This window comes from Heloderma suspectum, chromosome 1 (assembly GCF_057233095.1).
Source record: "Heloderma suspectum isolate Gila_16-S chromosome 1, 16-S_ref, whole genome shotgun sequence".
Taxonomy (NCBI): domain Eukaryota; kingdom Metazoa; phylum Chordata; class Lepidosauria; order Squamata; family Helodermatidae; genus Heloderma; species Heloderma suspectum.
Window position 1 is genome coordinate 356,313,367 of NC_139458.1, and position 25,964 is coordinate 356,339,330.

At 43.2% G+C, this 25,964-nt stretch overlaps 1 protein-coding gene and 1 long non-coding RNA gene across 2 annotated transcripts in view; both read right to left on the bottom strand.

Moving 5' to 3' along the window:
• The window catches only part of PRKN (parkin RBR E3 ubiquitin protein ligase), a 1,219,260-nt gene that overhangs the window by 1,134,509 nt on the left and 58,787 nt on the right, over positions 1–25,964 (bottom strand). The window lies entirely within an intron of this gene.
• LOC146359723 (uncharacterized) overlaps positions 1–25,964 on the bottom strand; it is a 100,294-nt gene that overhangs the window by 41,675 nt on the left and 32,655 nt on the right. The window contains exon 1 of the long non-coding RNA XR_014786756.1: positions 1–25,964. This exon is cut by the window's right edge and continues 32,655 nt beyond it. This is a non-coding gene — a long non-coding RNA (uncharacterized LOC146359723).

Consider the following 25,964-nt stretch of genomic DNA (forward strand, 5'->3'; position numbering starts at 1 on the left):
TGAACGGAATTCCAGAAAAGCAAGTGCAAAAAGACACAAGCAGCTGTGGCGTGTTAAGTCTAGTTCACAGATGTGTTTCTCATTCACTGATTGTAGCATCAAATAACAACTTCTGTGTGTGAATCGTAGAGTTGGGAGGGGTCATCTAGTCCCGGGGTGGCTGACTTGTGGCCTCCCAGATGATCTGGCCTTTAACCTCCATTAGCCCTAGCCAGAATAGCCAATGGTGGGGACTTTCCCTGATGCTGCATGGAGCTCTTGCTGGATTAAAAAAAAGAAAAGGCGAACCATTGAGTGCAATGAAGGATTAGACATCTTCAGAAGATGAGAACTATGCAACCTTCTAATGATCGAAAGAGGGGGGGGGGAATTCTCATTGACTAAGCACTGCTACTGCACACCTTCCATAACATTTAGAAGACAAATGTGCATCAGCAGGATTGTGCTATGCAACTATACACACCAAGGTACGGTGCAGTTCTAGCGCTAGCCCTATTCAGGCACTCCTGATCTGTGTACTGTAAGCATGTGAGGAAGGGGAGCATCCTAGCCCCACTCCCTCTGTCATCATTTCCATTGCCCCATACATGTGAAGAGCAACTTTCTGAAGTGGAGAGCTCCTGTATCCATGGAGGCCCTCCCTCATGATTTCGAACACTGATTGGGAGCTGAACTTGGGCAACAACCACCTCTCCTTCCTCTGAAGCGTTTCCCTCGTTCCTGCCCAGTGTCGACCCTGTTTTCACTTTACACATGCACCAACACAAACAATGGTTAATGCAGTCACGGTTCCTTTACAAATTAGAGACTATAACCATGGTTTGAAATGGGTCTGCAAGCTGTGGAAGGGTCTGTGTTAACCATGGTGTCTATGGAACCCTTTGCTGTAATGTTAAACTATGATTTAGCACTATGGGGACGACCCTTGGATTTGCATGCTTCCCCTCCCAACTGCTCTCCTCCAATGGTGTAGTTGCAAGGTGGATATTACAAGCTTTTGTTTCTGCTTTTAAACTAATCATAGTTATTTTGCAACAGTACAGAGACTTAAGACTGAAATTGGTTATATTAAAAGTGCCCCTGAGGAGAATCTTGATGTGAAATGCACCAGGATAAGTAAAATATATTCCCTGTATAGCGGAGGTTTCCTTCCTTCTTTTTCCATACCTTAAGCCATGGGTAGGAAATCTGTTTTAGTTTGAGGACCACATTTACGCTAGGGAGGGATGCTAGGGTCACATGCCAGCAGTGGGTAGGGCAATATCCCAAAGTAGGTGGGGCCATGGCCACCCCCATTCTCCCTTCCTCCCTGACACACATTCTTGTTATACACACGCACATAGCCATCTCCACATGCCGTTCACCTTTCCCAACAGAAAAGGTGAAGGGTGTGGGAAGCCTCTAGGAACTGCCACTTTGAGGCACCTAGAACACCTTGAAGTGGCAGCTCCCAAGAGAGCTGGCTCTGTACATTCTGCACCTTCGAGTCGCACAGAACCTGTTTGTGGAGGAGGGACCTTGGAAAGGGGCCTTTACGGGCAAGTAGGGAGGCCTCCTAGGACTGATCTGGTCCATGGCCTGAGAGTTCCCCACCCCTGGTTAGCTTCAAGGTACAAGCAGATGCCTCCAATTTTGTTCTCACAGCCATGCCAGAGGAGGAGAGGAGAGCGTGTGCAAGCCTAAAGCTTGCCAAAACTCATTCCCATATGCTAAACTATGTTTAGTGTTATATCCAAAATTAGCTAATTGGTTAAAAAGGAAGGAAGAAAATTGCTCCAGTGAAGGGAGGAAGAAGGGAGTACAGAAAAGGCGAAGGGTGTGGGAAGGAGCCTGGCTTCAGATTTGCAGTGAACATTCTGGGAGGCAGGGCTACCGCTTCATGAGGCTTGGGTTACTATGAGCTACCTAGATATCATATTACTGACATAGAACAGCAAATGAGATCGTAATGGTAACCATTTTATATTGCATTTATGCCACTGGTTCCAATCTATAGTTTTTACAATGTACTAAATAAATGTGCATTCCTCTGGTTTATTTTTTTCTCCCCTCCTCTTCTAATTCGATGACCAGGAAAATCAGACTGTGTAAGACTCAAATCAAGTGCAGCAACGGCTGTCCCTTTAGGGATAAACCCATCAATACAATTGCAAATACACTTCTTGAAAGGACTGCACACATGGCCATAAGGCAGAAATTATGACTTTGCACTTGACCACGTTTGTCTTGTAGCAATGATATTTTTATGCTACATTTCAGATGTGCTCTGACAGTACAGCTTTCTGTCATGCTTTCATTTGGTTATTAGTGCAACCCTACTTTACTTAACACAACCCTATTTATTTTCATTGAAGAAAAATTCCTGTGGAATTGCTTCGTTCTTGATTTGGCTAGCACCCAGTGTTTGCTGCTGTCCCTATGATTTATGAGTTGTCAATTCTCAGCTCCATTAATGAAAAAGAGGAGTATTCTCCAATAAAAATAAATTTTAATTGCTTAATATGCCTTGATGAATGTGCTAATTATTTAATGGAAAAAAGGGGGAACCCCTAGTACTGTCACCTTTCACAGTGTTAGACTGGCTGCCAGGTTTTAGCTCTACAACAAGCAAAACAAGCTTATTTAATACAAACATGTTTTCACCTCTACGCACTCAATATACTTGTAGGTTTGCCCTGTGTAGAATCTGAACAAGCTTTGTCTGCAATCTTCTAAACAGACTATCCATTGTCTGGTAATTTGCAATGTGGTTAAGGATCTAGGGATTGTACTCTAAAAGACGCTATATGAAATTGAATTGCTCCCATAAAATGCTAGATAACATATCCTATGCTGATCACTTAACCACCCTTGAGCTTGGTAATCAAATATCCAGGAGTGAACCGAATAACAGCGGATACCGAGCGTAAGTGGGCTCTCCCTTTGGCGGAAATCCCTCTAACGGTATAAACTTAACAAGCTTTCTATGGGAGGATTATAAGACAGCCTGTGGTGGTAAATTGGGGGTGGAGCACAGCTGTTCACAACTCCCCCACCACAAGATTTTTGCTGCACTGATGTTTTCTAGGCTTTACTTTCCCCTTTAAGTGCATTGTAGCACCGTTTGCCCACTTTGGCTTAATTCTCATTGAAGTGCTCTGTGTCTGGGCCGTACTACTTCAAGACTGCAGGGGGCTCACATGACTGCATGCTCTTCCATACAAAACATTTCCTTCACAAGGAAAACTAGACATCAGGCAGAACCACCACCATCCCTCCATTTTATCTGATTATATGGATGAACATGCATGTGGGGGCTCCACACGCGCCCACACACAGCCTGAATTGGTACAGCCGAGTGACTTCTTTACTGCCTCAGTGAATCTAGGCCTAATGGGCCTTTGAACAGATTATTTTGTCGGCATATCAGTTTGGTCACACTTGTCATCAATATGTGCTTAATGCTTGCATTTTCTTAATTACTTCCTGCTTATCACAGTGCAAATTAAAGCCTCTTCCTGTAGAAGAAAATATTCACTTGATAAAAATGACAGATTTAATGCAGCATCAGTATATATATACTCGGAGACTTCCATGTAATGTTTGCTCAGCATGTTTGCTTACAGGAATACATGCCACTCTAGAGTATCGTTTTTCCCCTAGCAATTCTGTATTCCACAGGACCAGTTAACACTGCAAGCTTTCTTTAATTAAAGACAGATGTTCTCTTCCACCCACAGTTAGGTAACAGCTACGCATTCCACTAATTGTACTTTTAAAAACAACAAAAACTCATATTAGTTTTCTGAATTCATTACTTCCTTCATCCAGTGTTTGTGCCCTGAAATAGAATGGAACGCCAAAGGAACCCTCTCCACTAATCAGAATTGCAGACGGCTGCAGGTACTTCATGCATATGCACTGCCTTTGGTCCATGGAGGCTCCATGTTCAGAGCCACTATATTTCTGAGTACTGAATGTCTGGGACCCACAGCAGGAGAGGAAGGCTTCCATGAGCAGCCTGTGAACTCTCAATCAGGCTGGCTGTCAGGAGGCGCCCTAGTGGCCTCTTTCAGTACACTCCAATAGCCAACTCAAGACACAGACAAAAGGATTCTTTTCAAGGCTTTAATCCTTTTACAACTTAATGACTCTTTCAGATGCTAATCACTAAGCAAGGAACAGCATAGTGGCCTATGCTCCAAGTAGGCAGCTGATCCACATTTGAAAGAGAGTCACTTGAAGACCCAGAACTTATGGGCTAGGGAGAGATCCTCCCTCTTTCCCTTGGGTCCACGGGAGGCGGCCGTTGCTTGCGCGCCAAACGGGCGCTACGCCTCCTTTCCGCACCCTCCATCGCTCGTCGCTCTTTGCGTCTGTGTTGAGCGTCCAGCAAGCCCCCCTCCCGCACTTTCTCACTGCTAGGATCACTATCTATCTCAGGAATGCCGGCAGGAGGAATCTCTGCCAGCTGCTGTGCCTGTGAGGGATGAGCTGGCTCCTCTCCCACAGATTACTGATCCTCCTCAGAATCAGAACTGCTCTGGGGCTCTATGGGCTCAGTTTCCACCCTGACACTGGCCACTATTGGAATCAGAATGCTACATAAGATGTATCTTGAAGTGATCTTGATAGGCTTATGCTCTTGATAATTTGTTTATTTATTTAACCACCTTCTGACTCTGAGCCACCTTCCAGGATTAGAAAATAAATAAATGATATTATAAATATATAGTACATGGGTGAGCAACTCCAGATGTTGTGGCCTACAGCTTCCATCTGCCCTAGCCAGCATAGCCAAATAGGGAGGGGAGTGTAGGCCAAAACATCTGGAGGGCCACAAGCTATCCACCCCCATGTAGTACCCATGAGTTGCAGATTTTGAAAGGTGAAATTCAACACCACACAAGCGGAAGGCAGCGCACACAATTGATTTTTCCTCTTCTCTTCACTCCCTGCAGACCCCTATATCTCCCCAAAAGGGCTGGGGAGAACATGCTGAACTGTCTTACCAGGCTGCAGTAGGAGGGGGAAATTGCCCAAAATCAGACGGAGGAATCTTGCACCACTCTCATAAAGTTCCCAATTGTGCATGTTTTGTATATTTTACTCCCTTAAATATTAAAACTGATCAGAATCACCCCTTCAAGATTGTCTGGGTCCTTAGGGAGCATCCACCAGTCGGAGGACATGAGCTACATGGACCTATGGCCAGAGTCAGTATAAGACCTTTCAGTACAGAGATATTAATTTCCCAAGTATGACAGAGCTATACCAGTCAAAACAGGTACAGTTGGCAAATACGCTCCAGAATTAGGTACATGTTCTTACACACAGCATGTTCCTTCATAGAAGGAAAGTTCCTGATGCTTAATTGCACTGAGTGGCACACTAGAATTCAGGCATTGCCATGTATACTCGTGCGTGATACACCTCAAAAGCCATTTAAGAATTTGAACAACTGTGTCATAAGATACTTGTTCAAGTTTTCCCAAATCAACTCAGGATTTTATGTATAGTTTTAGGCACATTCTTCTATACTGAAAAGCAATTCACTGAGCAGCCTGTCTTCATATGCAAAAAGAGTCACATACTATTAAATATTTCAGACTGTAGGATACGTTTTTGAAACTAGACAAAAGAAAAATTCTGTTCTTAAGGAGAAAATGAGCTTCTTTTCTTACCTCCAATACCTAAATGTAAGCAATACAGATTCCAAACGTCAAGCTATGGATTGCAAAAGGTTTCTACATGAGGATCATGATTTATTGTTTTAATATTTTCATCAGTAGAGAAAGCAGTCAAAAGAAAACTCAAGAACAAACTTTAATCAAGAACAGGCAGGCAATTTATCAACGATCTCAGAGCTCTTTGGATCCAGAATACTGTCAGTGTTCTTAATTTAGAAGAATTTGTCTGTGCAAAGTAATTGTCAGCACGCATTATCTTTCAAAATCTAACTTCTATGTATTCAACTAGACCTAAAACATTACAGACAGAGAATGGCTGAAAACCTATCCTGAACATTCCATCATTACATTAAAATGTCCTTTCATAAGTTTAAAACAAAGGGGCCTTAAGACATTTGTATCATGTTTGATAATGTGCCTTTGAATATGTAATAAATTAAAAATTAAAATGTTAATTAGTAAGTTACCCCTACAAATGTATCTTATTAGTCCCTGGTCAGAACGAGAACACATTTGTTAATGAAAAAATGTTAACAGTTATAAAGCCAGCCAGAGATTATGTCTCGCTTCTAACATTTACTTGGCCTTTGTGTGACTCCTCAAATCCACCATGCAAATGGTGTAATGTGTGAACTGGGCACTCCATGCCAATGGCCTCTTGTACAATTTTTCTGCTTTGCATTCATTTCCACACAAAGGAAAGCAGGATATACATTAATGAAAATACAATTAAAATAGCAAACTACTTTTGAAGTTGAAGTTACTTTTGAAAGCAGTGTGTAATATGCTGTGGGGCCCAGCAATTAAAGGAAGAAAAGAATCAAAGCATTTTACAGGGCTGGCACAAGTCCATTGTGTAAGCCTAAGTAGTTGTTCTAACTCTGACCAAATCTGTTTGGGATGCTGATTTATGTTATTTAAGGGCTACAGTACAAGCAAACATTCATAGTCTACATGTTTGTGGAAAATGGCATGTTTCTATTTCTTTACGGTAAGACCATTGCTAATTAAGCTTGCAAACTATTTAACTCAAAGTGCTCAGAAACACTTCGACGTTGGTCTTATTACAATGTAATAACTAAACTCAGTATTTTTTTTTTTTTAAGAGAGAACATTATTAAATAGCACATGCAAACGATAATTCAGTAGCATCTCCAGAGCTTCTGGGAGCTCCACTGGGAAATGGAAATCTACTAATGGAACTAATGGAGCTGAATGAACTAATATATTTGATACAGAATTTGTTGCCACTTTCAATTAGTCTACAAAGATCCCATTTTATCATTACATAAAACCCTAAATTGATAAAGCAGCACTGAAGAACAAACAAGAATGAGATTTTAATTAACCTCTTAACAAATGTGTTCATTCTTTTAAACATTTTAATGTTTTAAAAGGTTTTATACGTCAAAAATAGATCAGTCTATTCTGTAACAAAAAAAAAAAGCAAAGCAAAACATAACAAAAAAAATCCCATAGATCTCAGGGCAGGGGTAGGCAATGTGGTGCCCCTGGGCACCAATGTGCCCCTGAACACCTTTCCTTGTGCCCATTAAGGTGCACTACCTCTCAGTTAATGTTTTTAATTAACAGATTTTCTTACCGGCAGCTGGGATTGCTCTGAAATAGGTTTTTCTAAGTCCTGAAAACTCTGGGTTCAAAGAAGTTATTTAGTGTGTTGGGGCTCAGATTCCACCTCTGCATTGTACTCAGTCTTTTAGGCAGGTTATTTGACCTTTGCCACATCTCTCAAGGCAGCCATTTTGTGGTGGTGCCCAGGACAGTTTCCCAAATTGCCAAATGTGCCCATGGCCGAAAACAGTTGCCTACCCCTGCCTTAATACATAGACACTAAAAAGCCAAGTCAGCAAAAAACTGATCAAGTGCCAACCATTATCAATAATTGCATCCAATAATCCATAGGGACATACTAGAAGCTTCTCCCATTGCAATGTATTCAACATACTAGGTTTCCATCTTGCCTAGCCACTAGATCAATACATCTACCATAAGGTAACTATTGTTTGCGTTGGTATGAGTACCAATCCCGCAACACACATGCTCAGGAGGGACCAAAAGTGCCTCCTAACTTAGTTGTAGCCTTTAGCCATTGTTTCCCTCCCTAGATGCACATGTCCTTACTTGATTTCTGAATTTTCAAGTATATTTTTTATATACCTCAGCTACTTACATTATTAGCATTCTTCAGCAATTAAGCAATAAATACATGAATGAATGCCCTCCCACTCCCTAACCATAGTTATCATCTTATGGCATCCCAGCATCACCACCAATACACTGTGGAAACTGTCAAGGGACAAACCTCACAATGGATGGCACAAAGAGTATGATATTCTGTATGATTCAAATGAGCAGTTTGAAAGGTTTTTCTTTTTCATGACATTACAAAGATGAATTACACTAAGATGATAAGAGGCTGGAGGACTGATGCCCATAAGGGATTTCTTTGCTGGGACTTAGATTTCTGATGCTGGGAATGATTCCAAGGAACATCTTGAATGCCTCACTAGAGAAGGTGCCAAATGCCTTGCCTAGGGCTAATCCAAGGAAGTGTCCCAAGACGATCAGTATCCCATCAGGATTAATCACATCTGGCCCCTCCATCTTCTTCTGAAGCTAACAATGTGATATGGAGAAACATGGTATATGCAATCAAGAGCGAACTAAAAAATAATTTTATTAAAAATATATATTTTTAAGAACCTTGCTGCTTTCATCAATGATTTATTTTTTCGTTGGGGATACAACTGTGTTTGGTTTTGGTTAGGGATATTAATACAAAATTAATAACAGATTCTTTCATGCACAGCCTAAGATGACAACTGTCAAGTTTTTATCACACAAAGTTTGCTGTTCTTGTCTTTGTGGGTTGGACTGTCTTTCTGGGTTTGCTATGTGCTGTCATGTTATTTCCCTAGTTGTTTATGTGCTGTTTAATGAAATTGTGAATGAAACTAAGGAAAAACATGTGGACCAAAATATGTTACAGCAGCATTCTTTAGCTTTAAATTTCCCTGCCTTGTGACCGGTTGGGTTGGGTTGTTATATTTTGTTGGTGGCATTTTTTTCCTGCTTAACTGCAAGGGTTCCTTCCAACAGAGGAAAGGTTATCAGAAATACATTCCTTTGATCCCTGGCAAATCAGCTTGAGCTGTGAAGGGACATATCCAATGACACATCAAGCTTTAAGAACACCATTTTTTTCTCTCTGCGAAAACTCGGAATTCAGTACTGTGCAACATCCACTGCCAACTGGTAATAAACACCATCCTGAAGGATGCAGTGGGAATCTATTAGACATTAAATCTGGCCATTTTCCACATTGCAACTTTAATGTGGGTGGGACTGGGAGCCTGTGGCAGTTAGAAATGGAGCCTCCCCTGGGTGAGAGCCGGGGAGGGGGGACTGCTTGCCACACGCCAGATGAGAGATGGAATGAACATGAACTAATGGAAGTAGGCTGAATGGCTAGGAAACAAGTACTTTCTTGTTCTTTATATTGCTTTGTTGGTTGGCAAAACTGATGTCTTAGTTGTGACCAGTGGCTTGTTCTAACCACAAGCTACAAACTGTGTTTGTGTTTGTTTGGCTGGGAGTGATTGTTGGATGAGTGGAGTGTATACGCTGAATGGTTGAGGGTATGTTTGAATGGTGAGTGGGTGCTGAGAGTGTGTGGGTAGTTCTGGTGTGGTAAGGATGTGCTTGGGAAACGCTGGCACAGGGACCCACGGAGGGAGCACCACTATCCTAGTGGCTTGGGGCAGAAGGAGATATGGCAAGAGAAGGGGGTTGAGACATCAAACTAGAATGGGCTACAGATGTTTATCCACTGTTCCCCTTCTAGCCCCTTCCTCTAGCTCTCAAGTGCCTGGTACTTCATCTACTGAACCCTCCTGTCTTGTGGTGCTGCTATTTAATGCCAGGTCAGTCCACAATAAGACCGCACTCATTCATGATTTAATCGTGGATGAGAAGGCCAACCTGGCGTGTATTACTGAGACGTGGGTGGGCGAGTTGGGTGGTGCTGACCTGACTCCGTTCTGCCCACCTGGGTACTTGATGCAGCATCAACATAGGTTGGAGGACTGGGGGAGGGGGGAGTCGCTGTGGTTCATAGAACCATTCGGATGGTCCACCCCAGGAGACTGATGGAATCCGATCGATTTCTGAATGCTCTTGGGGATTTTCCATCGGAGAGAGCTGGTGATCCAGCTGAGGCCCTAGCCTCACTGTGGAACAGTGAGATGCTGAGGGCTATTGACTTGATTGCACCTGAGTGCCCTCTCCGGCGCTGTACAGCCCGCTCCGCTCCTCGGTCAGTGAAACAGGCTGGACATCGGCTACAGTGCAAATGGCGTAACACTCGAAGCAAAGATGACCGAGCATGCTCTAGAGCACATAACTGCACCTATTACGTGGTGATACTGGCAACAAAGAAGGTTTTGCTGCCTCCATTGCGTCTTCGAGTAGCCATCCAGCGGAACTCTTCCAGGTGGTCCGGGGGCTGTTAACACCCTCCCCAGCAAATACAGCCCTGGTCCCATTGAGGACCTGCTGTGACCATTTTGCATCACACTTTGAGGACAAAATCTCTTGTCTCTGCAGCGAACTTGACACTGATGTTATCACAGTTCCAGTAGAGGTGTCTGAGCCACCATCTGCCCAATTTTGTGGGATCAGCTCCAGTTGATGATGTGGACAAGGTCCTTGCAGCAATGTGACCAACCACATGCCCTCTTGATCCCTGCCCCTCTCGGCTAATAAAAGCTAGCTGAGGAGGTATGACTGGGTGGGTTCAGGGAGTGATAAATGCTTCCCTGCGAGAAGGAGTGGTCCCTGCTGTCCTTAAGGAGGCAGTAGTGTGATCACTCCTAAAGAAGCCCACTCTGGACCCAACAGTATTAGACAATCAGTCACAAATACCCCTTTCTTCAGGAAGGTACCTGAGAGGGTTGTGCTGGAGCAACTGCAGGCACTCTTGGAGGATACTAATTATCTAGACCCATTCCAGTCTGCGTTTTGATCTGGTTATGGGACTGAATCAGCCTTGGTCGGCCTGATGGATAACCATTATCAAGAGAGGGACAGGGGGAGTGCAACCTTGTTAATTCTGCTCAACCTCTCATCAGCTTTTGATACCATCAATGATGGTATCCTCCTGGATCAACTCCGTGGGATGGGTATCGGATGCACTGTGTTACAGTGGTTCCAGTCCTACCTACAGAGCTGATTTCAGAGAGTAACATTGGGTGACTATTCCTCAGCCCCTTGGCAATTGAACTATGGGGTACCACAGGTTATCATCTTGTCCCCAAGCCACTGGGAGCAGTCATTAGGGGATCTGGAGCCAAGTGCCATCGGTATGCTGATGACATGCAGCTCTATCTCCCTGTGACATCTGAATCAGGGGAGGCTGTGTAAGTCCTGGAACAGTGACTGAACTCAGTAATGGGCTGGATGAGGGCCAATAAACTGAAACTGAATCCTGGCAAGATGGAAGCCCTGTGGATGAGTGGTTCCCAAGTCTGGGAGATAGGCTCACTGCCTGTTCTGGATGGGGTTGCACTCCCTCTGAAAGATCAGGTCTGTAGCCTGGGGGTACTCCTAGATCCATCATTGTCACTGGAAGTCCAATCAGCTATGGCAGCTCAGAGTGCCTTGTATCAGCTCCGGCTGGTTCACCAACTACAGCCTCTCCTGGACAGGGATAGCTTGGCCACAGTCGTACATGCATTAGTAACCTCAAGACTGGATTACTGCAATGCGCTTTATGTGGGGCTGCCCTTGAGGCTGGCCCAGAAGCTGGAGCTAGTGCAGAATGCAGCAGCTCAGCTGTTGTCAGAAGTTGCCCCTTTTCAACATGTCACTCCTTTGCTGAGGGAACTGCACTGGCTGCCTATTCGCTACTGGGCCAGGTTTAAGCTATTAGTACTAGTGTACAAAGCCCTAAACAACTAGGGACCAGGATACCTGAGAGAGCATCTTCTTCTTTATCAGCCTGCCTGGCCACTGAGGTCATAGAATCATAGAATAGTAGGGTTGGAAGGGGCCTATAAGACCATCAAGTCCAACCCCCTGCTCAGTGCATCATCTGAGGGCTTGTTCCTGGTGGTTCCACATGGACCTATGGCCTGGTTGGAGTCCACCAGGAAAAGAGCCTTCAGCGTGGCAGTCCCCTTCCTGTGGAATTCCGTACCTTTGCAGGTCAGGTAAGTACCAACATTGTGTTATTTTCAGCGCCTCATAAAGACATTGCTATTTTGAGAGGCCTTCCCTGAGTGACCAGCTGTGGTTTATTAAGTTCAGAATCTGTTCTTTTAAACTGTTTTAACTGTTTTAATTAAGGGGTTTTATTCTTATATCTTGTTGTTCACCGCTCTGAAATCTTTGATGTGGAGTGGTATATGAATATTGTAATAAATAACTAAATAAATAAATGTGATATCAACAACATGGGTTGGATCCAGATTTAGGTGCACGCAATAGGGCTGGTGGAAACAGAGCTCCCCATTCCCTCCAACCCACCAAAAATGCTACAGAGAATTGGGTGGACCCTGCCAAATGAGGTAGGCTGTGGTCTGGAGAGAAGGGGCGATCCCCCCAAATTAGGTGGAAGCACCTTCCGTGAGTGTGAGGCAGAGGGGGTGGAGAGGTCAGTTTCCGTTAGCCCTGCTGCATGCACGTAAATCTGTACCCACCTTATGGGATTTGAGTGACAGTGCAGCTGGACATAATGGTTGTTCTGCATTGTTACATGTTATATTAAAGCCTCTTGGGATAATGTGCACAGTTCTGGTCACTGCATCTCAAAAAGGGTATTTTAGAGCTGGAAAAGGAGTTGGGGATTTCACGAATTCATGGCAGATAAGGCCATCATTGCTACTAGCCATGATACATATATATTGCTTGCAATATTAGAGGCAATATGCCTCTGAATGGCAGTTGCAGGGGAACACAAGCAAGACGGTGCTGTTGCACTCCTGCCTTGCTTGTGGGATTCCCATGGGAATCTGGTTGGCCACTGTGCAAACAGAATGCCAGACTAGGTAGGTTGTTGGTCTGATCCAGCATGGCTCTTCTTATATTCATATGACCTGTGTTCTAGTATTATGAGACAGGGAGAAAAATGTTTCCCTATCCATTTCCCCACATAATGCATAATTTTATATACCTCTATCATGTCCCCCCTTACTCACCCTTTTTCTAAACTAAAAACCCTCAAACTGTGGGTGAGTTTGCACATCATATTATCACCCTGAGAATAAGTCACAGTAGATGGCCCCTCTCAGCGGGTTCCCATAGCTTCTTTCTCCCTCAGTCCCCCTTAGGCCTCCCGATTGCTGCTGGCACATATCCCAGGGGCCCTTGCAGCAGAAATCCTTGTTTCTTCATTCCCTATGTCACAATCTTTTCTGCAATTGTTCCACTGCAGTTGCCAGCTCATGAGGGAAACCCCTGCATAAGTCGCTGATCACATTTGCAGATGACACAACATTGGGCGGGATAGCTAATACTTTGGAAGACAGAAACAAAATTCAAAGTGATCTTGGTAGACTGGAGCGCTAGGCAGAAAACAACAGAATGGCATTTAATAGGGATAAATGCCAAATTCTGCACCTAGGAAAAAGAAACCAAATGCACAGTTACAGGTGGGGGATACGTGGCTCAACAACACTACAAGCGAGAAGGATCTTGGCATTGTTGTCCATCACAAGTTGAATATGAGCCAACAATGTGATGTGGCTGCAAAAAAGGCCAATGCTCTTTTGGGCTGCATAATAGAAGCATAGCTTCCAAATCCCGGGAAGTACTAGTTCCCCTCTACTCAGCACTGGTTAGGCCTCATCTGGAGTACTGTGTCCAGTTCTGGGCACCACACTTGAAGAAGGATGCAGACAAACTGGAGAGGGTTCAGAGGAGGGCAACAAAGATGATCAGGGGACTGGAAACAAAGCCCTATGAAGAGAGACTGAAAGAACTGGGCATGTTTCGCCTTGAGAAGAGAAGACTGAGGGGAGAGATGATAGCGCTCTTCAAGTACTTGAAAGGCTGTCACAGAGAGAAAGGCCAGGATCTCTTCTCCATCATGCCAGAGTGCAGGACACAGAATAATGGGCTCAAGTTACAGGAAGCCAGATTCTGGCTGAACATCAGGAAAAACTTCCTGACTGTTAGAGCAATATGACAATAGAACCAATTCCCTAGGGAGGTAGTGGGCTCTCCCACACTGCAGGCATTCAAGATGAGGCTGGCCAGCCATCTATCAGGAATGCTCTGACTTGGATTCCTGCATTGAGCAGGGGGTTGGACTCAATGGCTTTGTAGGCCCCTTCCAACCCTACTATTCTATGATTCACCAAAGTGGTTTACATTCCTGAGCCGTTATGAATGTGGGAATGCGCTTGCAAACTGTTTTAAAGGTCTTGTGCAAGTGCAGAAGACCACAAGTCCACCTGTTTGCTGTGGAGCCCAGCATAAGCCATATCCCCCTCTTGTCAATATCCTTGTCAATTTCATTCTCCACTTTGGTGCTTCCCAAGAGAAACCCCAGCCCTGCATCAGATCACAAAAAGGAAATAATTTTCTGAGCCATAATGAATGCAGGAACACATTTGCAATTCCCCCCCCCCTCCCCCCTGGGGTCCTGTGCTATTTAGCCAAGCATACCAATACCCCCCTCTTGTCAATGTCCTTGGCAATTTCATCCTCCACTTCCCTGCTTCCCTTGCTAGCACTCACTTTTCTTCAAGGCTAATTCATGTTCTTCTGAAGTAATAACACCTGCCCCTAAAGCGCCTTCTCTGTTGCAGCTGCCAGCCACATTTGGCTCCCCACCCCCACCCCCTACATGTTTGTCACTTCCTTCAACTGGTCTCTGTTGCTAGCTGTCAGATGTACATGAGGGTTACAGAGCAATGAATGGGATCACTAAGCATATGCACATTTCAACGCAGAGCAGGGACTGAGTGGGCAAACATATGCAAATATCAAGGCAAATCCTTAGTCACTGTGCTAAAGTGGAGTAGTTATTGCACTTTAGCAGATTTGCACAAATCTCCCTGAAAGTTAAAATAAAGTTAATTTTGTGCAAATCTCCCAAAGGTGTGGGGGAGGTGTTGCTGTCTAGGGAGGCAACGAAATGGAAGAGTAAAATGACTAGTGTCATTTCAAGAAGTAATGAAGAAGGGATTTTGTTAGCAAGGTCATGAGGAGCGGTTGGTAGGTTTTTTTGCTGGTCTTCCCAGGAGGTTCTCTTGCTGTTTTAAAGAACCCACACTGAAGTGACTGCTGGGTTCAGACATTACGACAAGCTGTCCTGAGAACAAGCCAAACTAAACAACCCTACTACAAGCCATAAGTTCTCAGGGTGGCTTGTTTGCAAAAAGCAACACATGACAGAAAAGCCGGACTGAGTACAGAGGTCACGCTAAGCTACCCTGCAGCCACCCATGTGACAACCCCCCTAAAGTACCCCTAGAGCTTCTGGCAAGTTGGCACCACGTTGGGATGCCTGAATGGGCTTATCTCATCTCTTTCTTCCCCAATATGCATGCAAACCTAAGCTCTCTTGCACAATGGTTTGTCCAGATAGAAACTGGCCAACTCTCTTATCATTCAATTGTAGGGCCATTATGAAGATGGATTCAGTAATTTTCTGATTTGCCGGCTAGATCACTGACATCAGAAATGGAGGCTATCACACTACTGGACAAAACCACAGTCATTCTCTGCTAAGGTGCCAGCTTTTACTCAAGTCAGCTTCCCATAAAAGTGCATTTACTTTTATTCCTTGAGCCATATAACATCTAATCAGAAGCCAAGATGCACTCTGAGACCATAATCTCTGCAATGAACTCTTTGTATGCTCTGAAATCCAAGATTCCATTCACATAGGTAATGTAGAACTCGCTAATTTAGAGCGACTTTATTGATGTTATTTGGAATTGTGTGTGCATAATTGTTGTCTTCCCTTGTTTCTTCCCATCTTCCTTTTGTCTTCCAAATAAACCCTTTTTTAATTTTTGGACATTTGCTGCACTGTTTTCAAAGGGAACTCTCACTAAACTCTACCCGACGTGAGGAACCTCATGGCTGCAAAACTACCACTTGTGTTCTTAGGATTTTCACAAGGGTTTTGATAGGTTCTGTGTTTCGGAGCTTTGGGCAAGTAAGTCCAAAGTGCCTTTCTTTCTTTTTTTGCTTAGAGCTTGGCTAAAGGGAGGGGTTCTTGGCAGGGGGGCTCAAAAATCCCCAAGCAGCTGAACAGACCAGTTCATCCTGACTGGTTGCAGTGATTCTTTTTGGGGGAACCCCTGTAAAGAAGGGGCCCACCAGTAGGGACAGTAACCCTGCTCCAGTTCCATAACACATTTCTTCATAGAGTTGCTCCAACCCTTGATAATTTTGGTTGCCCCTTTCTGCATATTTTCCAGCTCTACAATATCCCTTTTGAGGAGCAGAGACCAGAACAGTACACAGTATTCCACGTGTGGTCACACCATAGATTTGTTAAAAGCATTACTATATCAGCAGTTTTATTTTCGATTCCTTTGCTAATTGGTCCCCAATATGAATGTTGCCTTTTTCACAGGAGTTGCACACTGAATCAAAGTTTTCATCAAGCTATCCAGCAAAACACCAAGATCCTAATCCTGGTCAGTCAAGCCACATTTCACACTGTTTCTTTGATAATTAATGATACAGTACAAGCCACCATGTCAATATAGTTATTCCATAGTTAGATGAACATGCAGGGAGCCACAAGGTTAACTAGAAAGCAATGGCTGATCCTGTGGTTGTTTGTATTGGTAACATGTGATAAAAATGACTATCATAGGAAATAATTTGGCCTTTCTGCTATAAAATAGCTATAAAATAGATAATGCCTTTGATTTTGTAAAAATTCTATTCAAAGGCAATAGTATGAAATGAAGGAAAATTAGTTGCTATGTAATTATATATTCAGCTGCTGTACACATGGGAACCAATTAACTGTGATAAAGGTAAATCATTCAAATGAAAAATATGAATTGCAGAGTACAGCAAAGGTTCAAAGAAGTGTCAGGAACACCTTTTGTCTTCAAAGTACTTATAAAAGCATAGGGCATGCATATTCATGAACCCCCAAACCACCTAATACATGAAGCAGAGGTCAAATAAACAAACAAAAAGTTTTAAGTTGTGGATCGGCATAAATTACAGGGAAGAACTACGGAAAGAGATAAAGGTAGAACAAACATTTGCAAGCTTATGAGTAACAAATGCTTTATTTTTACCATGTTCATAGGTTCATGCTAGAGACAGCTGTAAACAGTTATAAACTGAAAGGAAAATCTTTACCATGCCTTATATTTTCTGAGCTAGTCTGAGGTAGAGATGGTACTGATCTTCTCATCTAGAGAGTAGGTACTTGTGACAACAGGTTTTGAGCAAAATGTATGTTAGAGAGGGTTTTTTCAGCCAACAGGAAAAAACCCTCTCTAACACAGATTTTCCTCAAAACCTGTTCTCACAAACATCTACTGTCTGGATTAGATGATTCAGTACCATCTCTCCCTACCTCAGACCAATGAGGAAAACTGAAATTTAAGCCAGTTTAGCTGAACTCTTACATTTCAGTTTTCCTCGTTGTTATAATCCCTAATCATTACTTTGTGTTTGAGTACAAAGTTGAACCTCCCTTCCAGGAGTGTACAATTGTCAGCATCTTCTTGCTCTTCTGTTCATTATAACATCAATGATAGAAATCCTTTCCCACCACTTCTAATACCTGGCACTTCACCTCAACTAAGCCTACACCGTTTTCATAGAATTCTGAGATTGGCCCAGTTCAGACAATCACATCATTGCTCAATAAGCCAAAATATGCAAAAAACTTTTGCTGCGCACACAGGCCCTTTGCTCCTTGTTTAATTGGGAGCCACAATTAAACCAGGGAACCACAGTTTTCCATTTCATTTGGACTGGGAAACTGGACTGGGAAACTATGTTGACCACTTTTGGAACAAGCCAGGATTTCAAATCATGGCTACAATGCTTGTTACAGAGCTGGCAATCATAATTTCCTGGTTTGGACAAACCAGTAAGCTATGGTTAGTTAGAGTCTGTAAGCCCCAACATCAAGGCAAGCTGTATACACAACACCATTAAAATCTACTCAAATTTTGTACCAGCTCTGGATACATAAATTAAAATTTTATCCCCACATGTTGATTGATCACATGATCCATTTTAACATTACTTCCCTTAACGTTTGAAAATTAAGTTTAGTAAGAACCAAAGTTAAGAGAATATGTAATCATGGAAGTTTGGGTATTCATGTGAAATGTTGCACTTCAGTATGACGGTGATATTAAGCAGATATAATTTACTTTTACATCTTAAAAATTACTTACCCTCAACCAGAGGTAATTTGCTTTAAGGAAGCCCAAATTTTATAGAAAGGAAACTCTATGCAAATTCTGCAGTTGGTATTATGAAAGTAGACCATATAATTATGTTAGCTGATAAACCCAGAAGTGTCTATTTTATACAATATGTGTATGAGCTTTATTCCAAAGTCTACTAGAATAGTTCATATATACTCCTTAAAATGGAGTGTACATGCCAATATTTTCTAATTCTGTGTACTAATTAGACCCAATTAGCAACGTGAAACAAGGTCTCTGTGGTGCCTTTTGAAGCTATTAATATTTAATTTGATTTTAAACACATTTTACTAATCTGGGATTTTTTAAAAAAAAATTGTAAAAGAAAATGGGAATTGGGGGGAACTCCCTCTTCCAGCTGCAATCAAAAAATGAAATATAATATTCAGTAACTTTGAAAGTCTTTAGAACAACAAGGAAGAATGTAAGTGATGAGCCAGAGTTTGGGGGCTGGGGGATCATTTTAGATTTAACTAAGATCCCACATGGCATTTATGCTTTGCCTTCCACAGAAGTTCATTGAGATGTAGCAGCTGAAAGCCAATGAAAAAGTGAGGAGATAACTACACTTTGAAAAAAATGTAAACTATCCTTCCATTATTCATTACTGAAATAAAAGCAATTTTTAGCCACGTAAATGTTACCGTTATTTGCCCGGTGTTCAAATTACAAAACTGACCTTTCAGAGTAATTGGAGCTGCTTTAATATGTCTACTTGTATACTCTTCCCAGCTGGTATTACAATATCACATGGCAAATAAAGCAGGGAATATTGATGGAAATAATTTTTAATTTAGTGATGCTTACTTTAATATCTAATGAAATAACCTGACAGAAAAGTGCATTTCACTATGGCATATAAATTATTTTGCATGTAACCCTGGTCCTCATTTGGATCAGTTTAATATTTCAGCATATGAGCTCCACTGAATCATAATTTTTAGTTTCACTTCCCTTCATAATTTATGCTGCAAGCCTATCCCCATTTACCTGGGAGTAAGTCCCACTGAATTCAATGGGGCTTACTTCTGAGTAGAGATACATAAGACTTTAAGAAATATTTCTTTAGAATATTTCTTAACCACCATGTTCAAGTTAGGTTCTAAAATCAGTAGTACAGTAGGTATTACACAGACTGTAAATTATATTATTTATAAAAGCTGCTATCCTTAAAAATTATAAGCTTCTTGAAGATTATTATTAACTTTTCTTTATTTGTATATACATTTATACACACACAAACACACAGTGAGACCGAAAACAAAACTTTGCAGTGAATTCCCTGGTGAAGCTCCTAGGGCTGTAATTAACAAAATACATTTAAATTGATCATCAAAAAGCCAACTGATCTATCATTCTACAAATTTCATTTGTATAAATTTGAATATGACTAAAAAAATTAAGACAAAACATGTAATTAATTTTATTTTTATGAATATTTTATGCACATTCCCCAGTTAAGAAAAAAGGTATTCCCTCCTTTCCTCTCCCCTCAAATTAAAAATTCCCCTTGCTTCAGTCACTTGACCGGCTACCTGAAACTTTCCCCAATCCAAAATAAAGGGAAACAAAGGCTACACCATCACTTGGAAGCAAATCCCATTGGACTCAGTGAGGCTTACATCTGAGAAAACATGCTTAGGATTGCGCTGCATGCACCAGTCTTTCCTAACAATGGCCAGCCAGATGCATACACACCCCTGCAAGAAAGCACAAGCAATGAGGTCTGCCAGCAAGGAAGGTCTGCTCCACCTGCTACATATGGGGACAGAGTATCCAAGATCACTTGGAAGGCCCTGTACTCAGGGGAGCAGCTCAGTTGAAGCACACAATCCCAGTTGAAAATGAACACAGGAATTCAGTGCAGCTGCAATTCTGAGGCCACAGCAGCTGAAGCATTTCCTCACTTGGAGCTGGAGGTCCCAGGAGGGGAGAAGACGTGTGCAAAGTCTCTGAAGCCCATTGGGTCCTAATAAGCCCTAAACATCCATTTAATCAAGGCTGTCCAACACACAAAAGGTTGGACAACACACAAAAGAGAGTGGGTGATATCCAATTAACTCCTCCCACGGATGGAATGGCTTTTGTCAGTGGAACAGGGAGGGAGCAATTCTGTGTGTGTGTCCCCGCAGCCTGCCCGCACACCCTCAGATTTATTGCCCAGTGACTGCAATAAGCTAACAGGTTGTGTTGGAGGAAGGCTACCTGTCGGGGGTGGATTAAAAAAAAATGTTTCAGCCCTGGAAGCTCTCCAACCCATATTCTCATACCATTCATTCCACCCCACCTGTTTCTTACATATGTGTCTGCTCTGCTGACTCTCCAGCTACCACTCTCCATCCTCTGTGACTGTCTGTTTTCAGTTGTTGCTGTTGAAGAGCATTTCTACACCAGCCTAAAATCCCGCATCTAAAACGGGGCTTTCTGCTTCCGTTTTAAATGAAGGATCACAACGGACTCCCTTTACACGTGCTTCTTTCCCTCCTCCCCCCCCGCCGTCTCCCCATTATCTGCGTCTCCATATGTTTCATTGATCTAGCTCCTCTTCATGCAGCTTTTCCTTTTTCACGGAGGGAACTGAAGCGGAACACAAGCGGGGTAATTTGATAGCTCATTATCTCCAAACCATTTAAAAATGGAATAAAGGACATTTAGTGCAGGAGACGCCCTGGAGGTTCACGGCGTCATGTAAAGGGCCCAGAAACCTCTGTGAGTAAGCAATCTCAATAGCAGAATAAAAGTTCTGGGTGAAGGAGCCTTAAGTGTACTTACTGTTGTTCTGCTATTTTCCTTCCCACCTCTTTCTCACTTTTTCCCTTTTGCAGCTGGTCAGCCTTGGGAAGCTTTGGAGCAGCATCCACTTGCTACTCTGAATGCCATCCTTTGGCTGAGGCTAATGGTGTTTCTGGGACACTCCCCCCCTCTCCCTACTCACCTGCATGAGTGCATGTCATATTTAACTGTTTTGGGAGGGGAACTTATATACTTCTGCATACCTTGGGGTTGCCACCAACAGGTGGGGATCTCCCTTTTCTTTTTTCAGTGACCCTGTTTTGGCTCTAATCCTGTTGGCTGGCAACAGAGCATTGAAAGGCTGAGAGCTGTTTCTGCCCTCTGTTTGCCTGAGTGGTGCAATTTGGATTACATAAGGATAGACCTGAACTTCAGAAATAGAGGGAAATATGTGTGTGGGGGTGTATTAGGAATGTGCATTTGTTTTATCCAAAAGAAAAATAAATATGAAAGAGCCCCATTTGTATTTAATTTTTATTTAATAATTACAAATTAACCTTAATCACAATCCATTACATATGAATGATTGTTTTATTCTTTCAAGTTTCTCTTCTATATTTATTTCCATTCGGGAACCTCCCCTGCTGAAAAATGGCTGACCTGGGTGGACGTCCATCCCTGCCAAGGGCCCCTGGGGCAACAAGGTCCTTGGCAAACGGAGGGCTTTGTCACCTTAACAAGCCATTTTTTGACAGGGTTTGCCCATTCACTTGAATAGGGGGGAGCCCTCCAGTGCCCAAAAATGACTTGAGGGGGGAAGCCCACAGCCCAAGGGCCCTTGGAGCAACAATGTCTCTTGGTGGGGGGTGAGCTTCTCTCCACAAGCTATTTTTTTTAGCAGGGGATGGTTCCCCCCCCCCACCTATTCACTTGATAATGCAAATAATGTTAAATAATAACTTCCAAAATATGACTAAGGAATATGAATAAAATAATCCTGAATTTAATTAACACAAAAATACCTATATGAAAGAAAATTCTTAGCAGTAGTGCTATTCATATGTGCAGGCTTTCATTGGTTAATGTGTACCCTTTAAGAATGTGTACCCTTTTAGGATAAGTTACTGAAAACTCCCACCACATTAGGGACATTATCCTATAAGCTATCAATAAAAGTGGATTTTCCTGGCATATTTTCTTTGTTGCGTACTGATTTTTAAGAAGTGTAGTAGAGTATATTGTAGTACTGTGAAATAATTAATACATCAAACTGTCTAAATCATTAAGGGGTTACCCCCAGCTAATTAACAAATCTATTAACAGTTAGTGATTTGTCCATTAACAAGTTGATTTCTTTCCTACAGGAAGGAATTTCAGCTGGATTTCACACTCCAACTGCACTACTCCAGCAACTCTACTGATCTTAGCATTGATCTGTCAGTCAGCCATCGAAAAAAACCTCAACAAGGGCTCTTCATCTGTCATTCTAGTGGTCATGAATTTTAGTGCACTGATTAAAGGTGCTATCTCTGTAATGGCAATACTCCATCGCCCTCTCCTACCATGAGACTCAAGATATAAAGTTTAAATGTATTAAAAGTAAGAATAAATGTGTGAAGTATTCAGATTGGTCAGACCTTTCTTTGACACTGTCAAAGTTCCCCTTATGACCTAAACCCCTGAGCAACTCATTAAGGATCTCTTGCCTTTTTAAGAGTCCCACCTTCCTTCTTTTACTTTCCCCTTTCCAATAATGTGGGGTTTAGGCTGTAGGTGTGGGGTGACTGACACTCTAGACACTAGGGGTTTAACCACAACAGTTTACTAGTAGATTTAAAGCCAATGAATTACAACTAAAGTTATTTACACAATAGAGCTGAGTGATACAAAAGACATTAAAAGAAAATAAAAGTTGCAAGATGTAAGTTCCTTTACCCTAGCTGTCCTTAGACCTTTCTAGGCCGCTTCTTCCTGCTCACTCTTCAAGTTCTGGCTGTCTCTCCTCTCACTGGCTCTCTTGCTCTCTTTATACACCCTCCTTCCTCAAAACTGAAAGTACTGCTTCAAACATGAAGAAATGAAACTTAAGTGGAGAAATGAAATTGACACTTAACAAGAGAAATGAAACTACTCCCCTCAGGGTTACCCCTCCCAACAGAAAACTCTGGGCCTCTAAGCCTGACCTTTCCCCCCCTTTGCCTCTGCAGGCCTCAAACCTTCATAGACACGTCTGGCCATTTTGCTAGGGATGGCGGAGAAATCTGCCACCCTGGAGTCCAATCCAGGTCCGTCGTCTTCGTTCCGCAGCCATCCACTGCCAGGCTGCGGACACAAATGGCGTCCGGTGTAGTGGATGCCATTTGCATCCCTGCCCTTGGCAGTGATAGGCTATGTAAATATTTACATGTGGACAGGCCCGGCTGGTGGCTCCGCGGACTCGCCATGGAGCGGAGCCGGCCAGAGAGGATTCCGGGGGGAGGGATGGATCGCCTCCCCCCCCTGCAGACCCCTTCAGCAGACTGGTAAGTGGGTTTCGTACACCCCTACCATTTTGAGATGAAGAAGATTGGAACTGCAAAGCACAAAACCCACCATTAATAAACTATACTGAATACAAGCCTGTAGCACCTTCAGTACCATATTTTAGTTTAAAAAAAAAACATTCTCTGGCTTCAGATACATTTCAATCTAGGATACCAAAATATTGGTACCCTATAACATGCATCCACCTCCTGTTTCAGTGGGACACCTGGTTAAGCACAAGTCAGCATTAAAACACATCCCACCTCCTTCAGCAGACACACATGCTGTATGCTAGCCTTCCCCAACCTGGTGCCCTCCAGGGCTGTTGGACTACAACTCCAATCAAGGCTGGACCGGCTGGGGATAATGGGAGATGTAGTTCAACACATTTGGAGGGTGCCTGCTTGAAGAAGCCTGCTCTATGATGTACCAGTCTGTGAAGATTTTGACATAGAAGGCTACAGCAGCTTTATGTAGTAAGAAGTCAGCAGATTATAATTTTTAAAACCTGATATGTTGCTATCTGGGATTTCTTGCTCACTAGAAAGGACCTGGGGGGGGGGAGTGTCTCCACGGTCGATTTGCTGTGAACTGGCTCCATTTCGAGGTTGTTCAGGGTACATGATGCTGTAGCCATCCCACAGCCACCCTGGAGCTTTTCACAGAAAAGCTGGATTTCCTGAGACTACTTTAAGTCTGATTCTTTTCCTTAGGTCGGGTTCTCCACAGTATTGTTGTTGTGTGCCCCAACACCCGCATTTACATCGGGTATGCTAGCCCTGCCCAGGGGTGTGCCTTTCAACATGACCCCAGTCAAGGGGTGTTTCCAGTCCCTGTGTTTCCCAGCACAAACCAATTAGTATCTACTCAGAAGTAACTCAGAAGTATTTAGAGGGTTAACTCTCCTAGAGACTGTGAAGTGCTATGTCGAAGCTGCTTTCTCAGCTGTAAGGGAGTAATTAATGCAAAGCACTGAAGTTTCGATTGTTCACAGCATTGGGAGCTTCAAGGGAGAAAAAAGGCTGCATCTGTGTTTCTTTAATGTTTGCTTTGGAGTAATTAATGCGAAGCTTCGCTCATTCGCAGCTTTGTCAGCTGTAAGGAAGGACAGGGGAAGCCTCTCGCACATGAGGCAGCCACCTTGCTGACGCTAAGCAGGTCTGGGTCTGGTCAGTGCTTGGAGGGGAGACCACCTGGGAACCGCATGTAGCCACTTTGAGTTCCATGATCGAAGAAAGGTGGGTTATAAATGTCATAAATAATGGGGGGGGGAGCCTCTCGCACTGGTTGATCAGCCCCTGCCAGTCTGATGTCATTCACTCCAATCCTCCCACCCCATCTGGAAGGGTGTTCCTTTGAAGGGACTTAGAATGGTGCAGTGCACTCGTTCGTGGAGCCCTGCGCAGACCAATGCAGGCTCCTTGAAAATTCTGGGTAAGCCACCATTGGCTTCTCCGTCCTTTGTCATGGAGACACCCCCCTGGTTGAATATGAACATGGTTCCAGCCACAGCCTTAGCGTCAACTGGAGTTAACAAAATTTGCTTTCCACTCTTAACAAAACAATAAGAGTCCATTACTCGAAGCCAACATGGATTTGTCAAAAACAAATCCTGCCAGACGAACCTGATCTCATTTTTTGATCAAGTAACCTCCCTTGTGGACCGTGGGAATGCTGTAGACATCATATACCTCAACTTCAGCAAAGCTTTCGACAAAGTGCCCCATGATATCCTGACAAGCAAACTAGCTCAAAGTGGGCTAGATGAAACAACGATCCAGTGGATCCACAGTTGGCTACAGAATCGGACTCAAAGAGTGCTTATCAATGGGACCTTCTCAAACTGGGGAGAGGTAACGAGTGGGGTACCGCAGGGCTCAGTCCTGGGCCCAGTGCTCTTCAACATTTTTATGAATGACTTGGAGGAGGTGGTGCAGGGAATGCTGATCAAAGTTGCAGATGACACCAAATTGGGCTGGATAGCTAATACTTTGGAAGACAGAAGCAAAATTCAAAGTGATCTGGATAGACTGGAGCGCTGGGCAGAAAACAATAGAATGACATTTAATAGGGACAAATGCCAAGTTCTGCACCTAGGAAAAAGAAACCAAATGCACAGTTACAAGATGGGGGATATGTGGCTCAACAACACTTCAAGCGAGAAGGATCTTGGAATTGTTGTCGATCACAAGCTGAATATGAGCCAACAATGTGATGTGGCTGCAAAAAAGGAAATGCCATTTTGAGCTGCATTAATAGAAGGATAGCTTCCAAATCCCGGGAAGTACTAGTTCCCCTCTACTCAGCACTGGTTAGGCCTCAACTGGAGTACTGTGTCCAGTTCTGGGCACCACACCTGAAGAAGGATGCAGACAAACTGGAGAGGGTTCAGAGAAGGGCAACAAAGATGATCAGGGAACTGGAAACAAAGCCCTATGAAGAGAGACTGAAAGAACTGGGCATGTTTCACCTTGAGAAGAGAAGACTGAGGGGAGAGATGATGGCGCTCTTCAAGTACTTGAAAGGTTGTCACAGAGAGGAAGGCCAGGATCTCTTCTCCATCATCCCAGAGTGCAGGACACGGAATAAT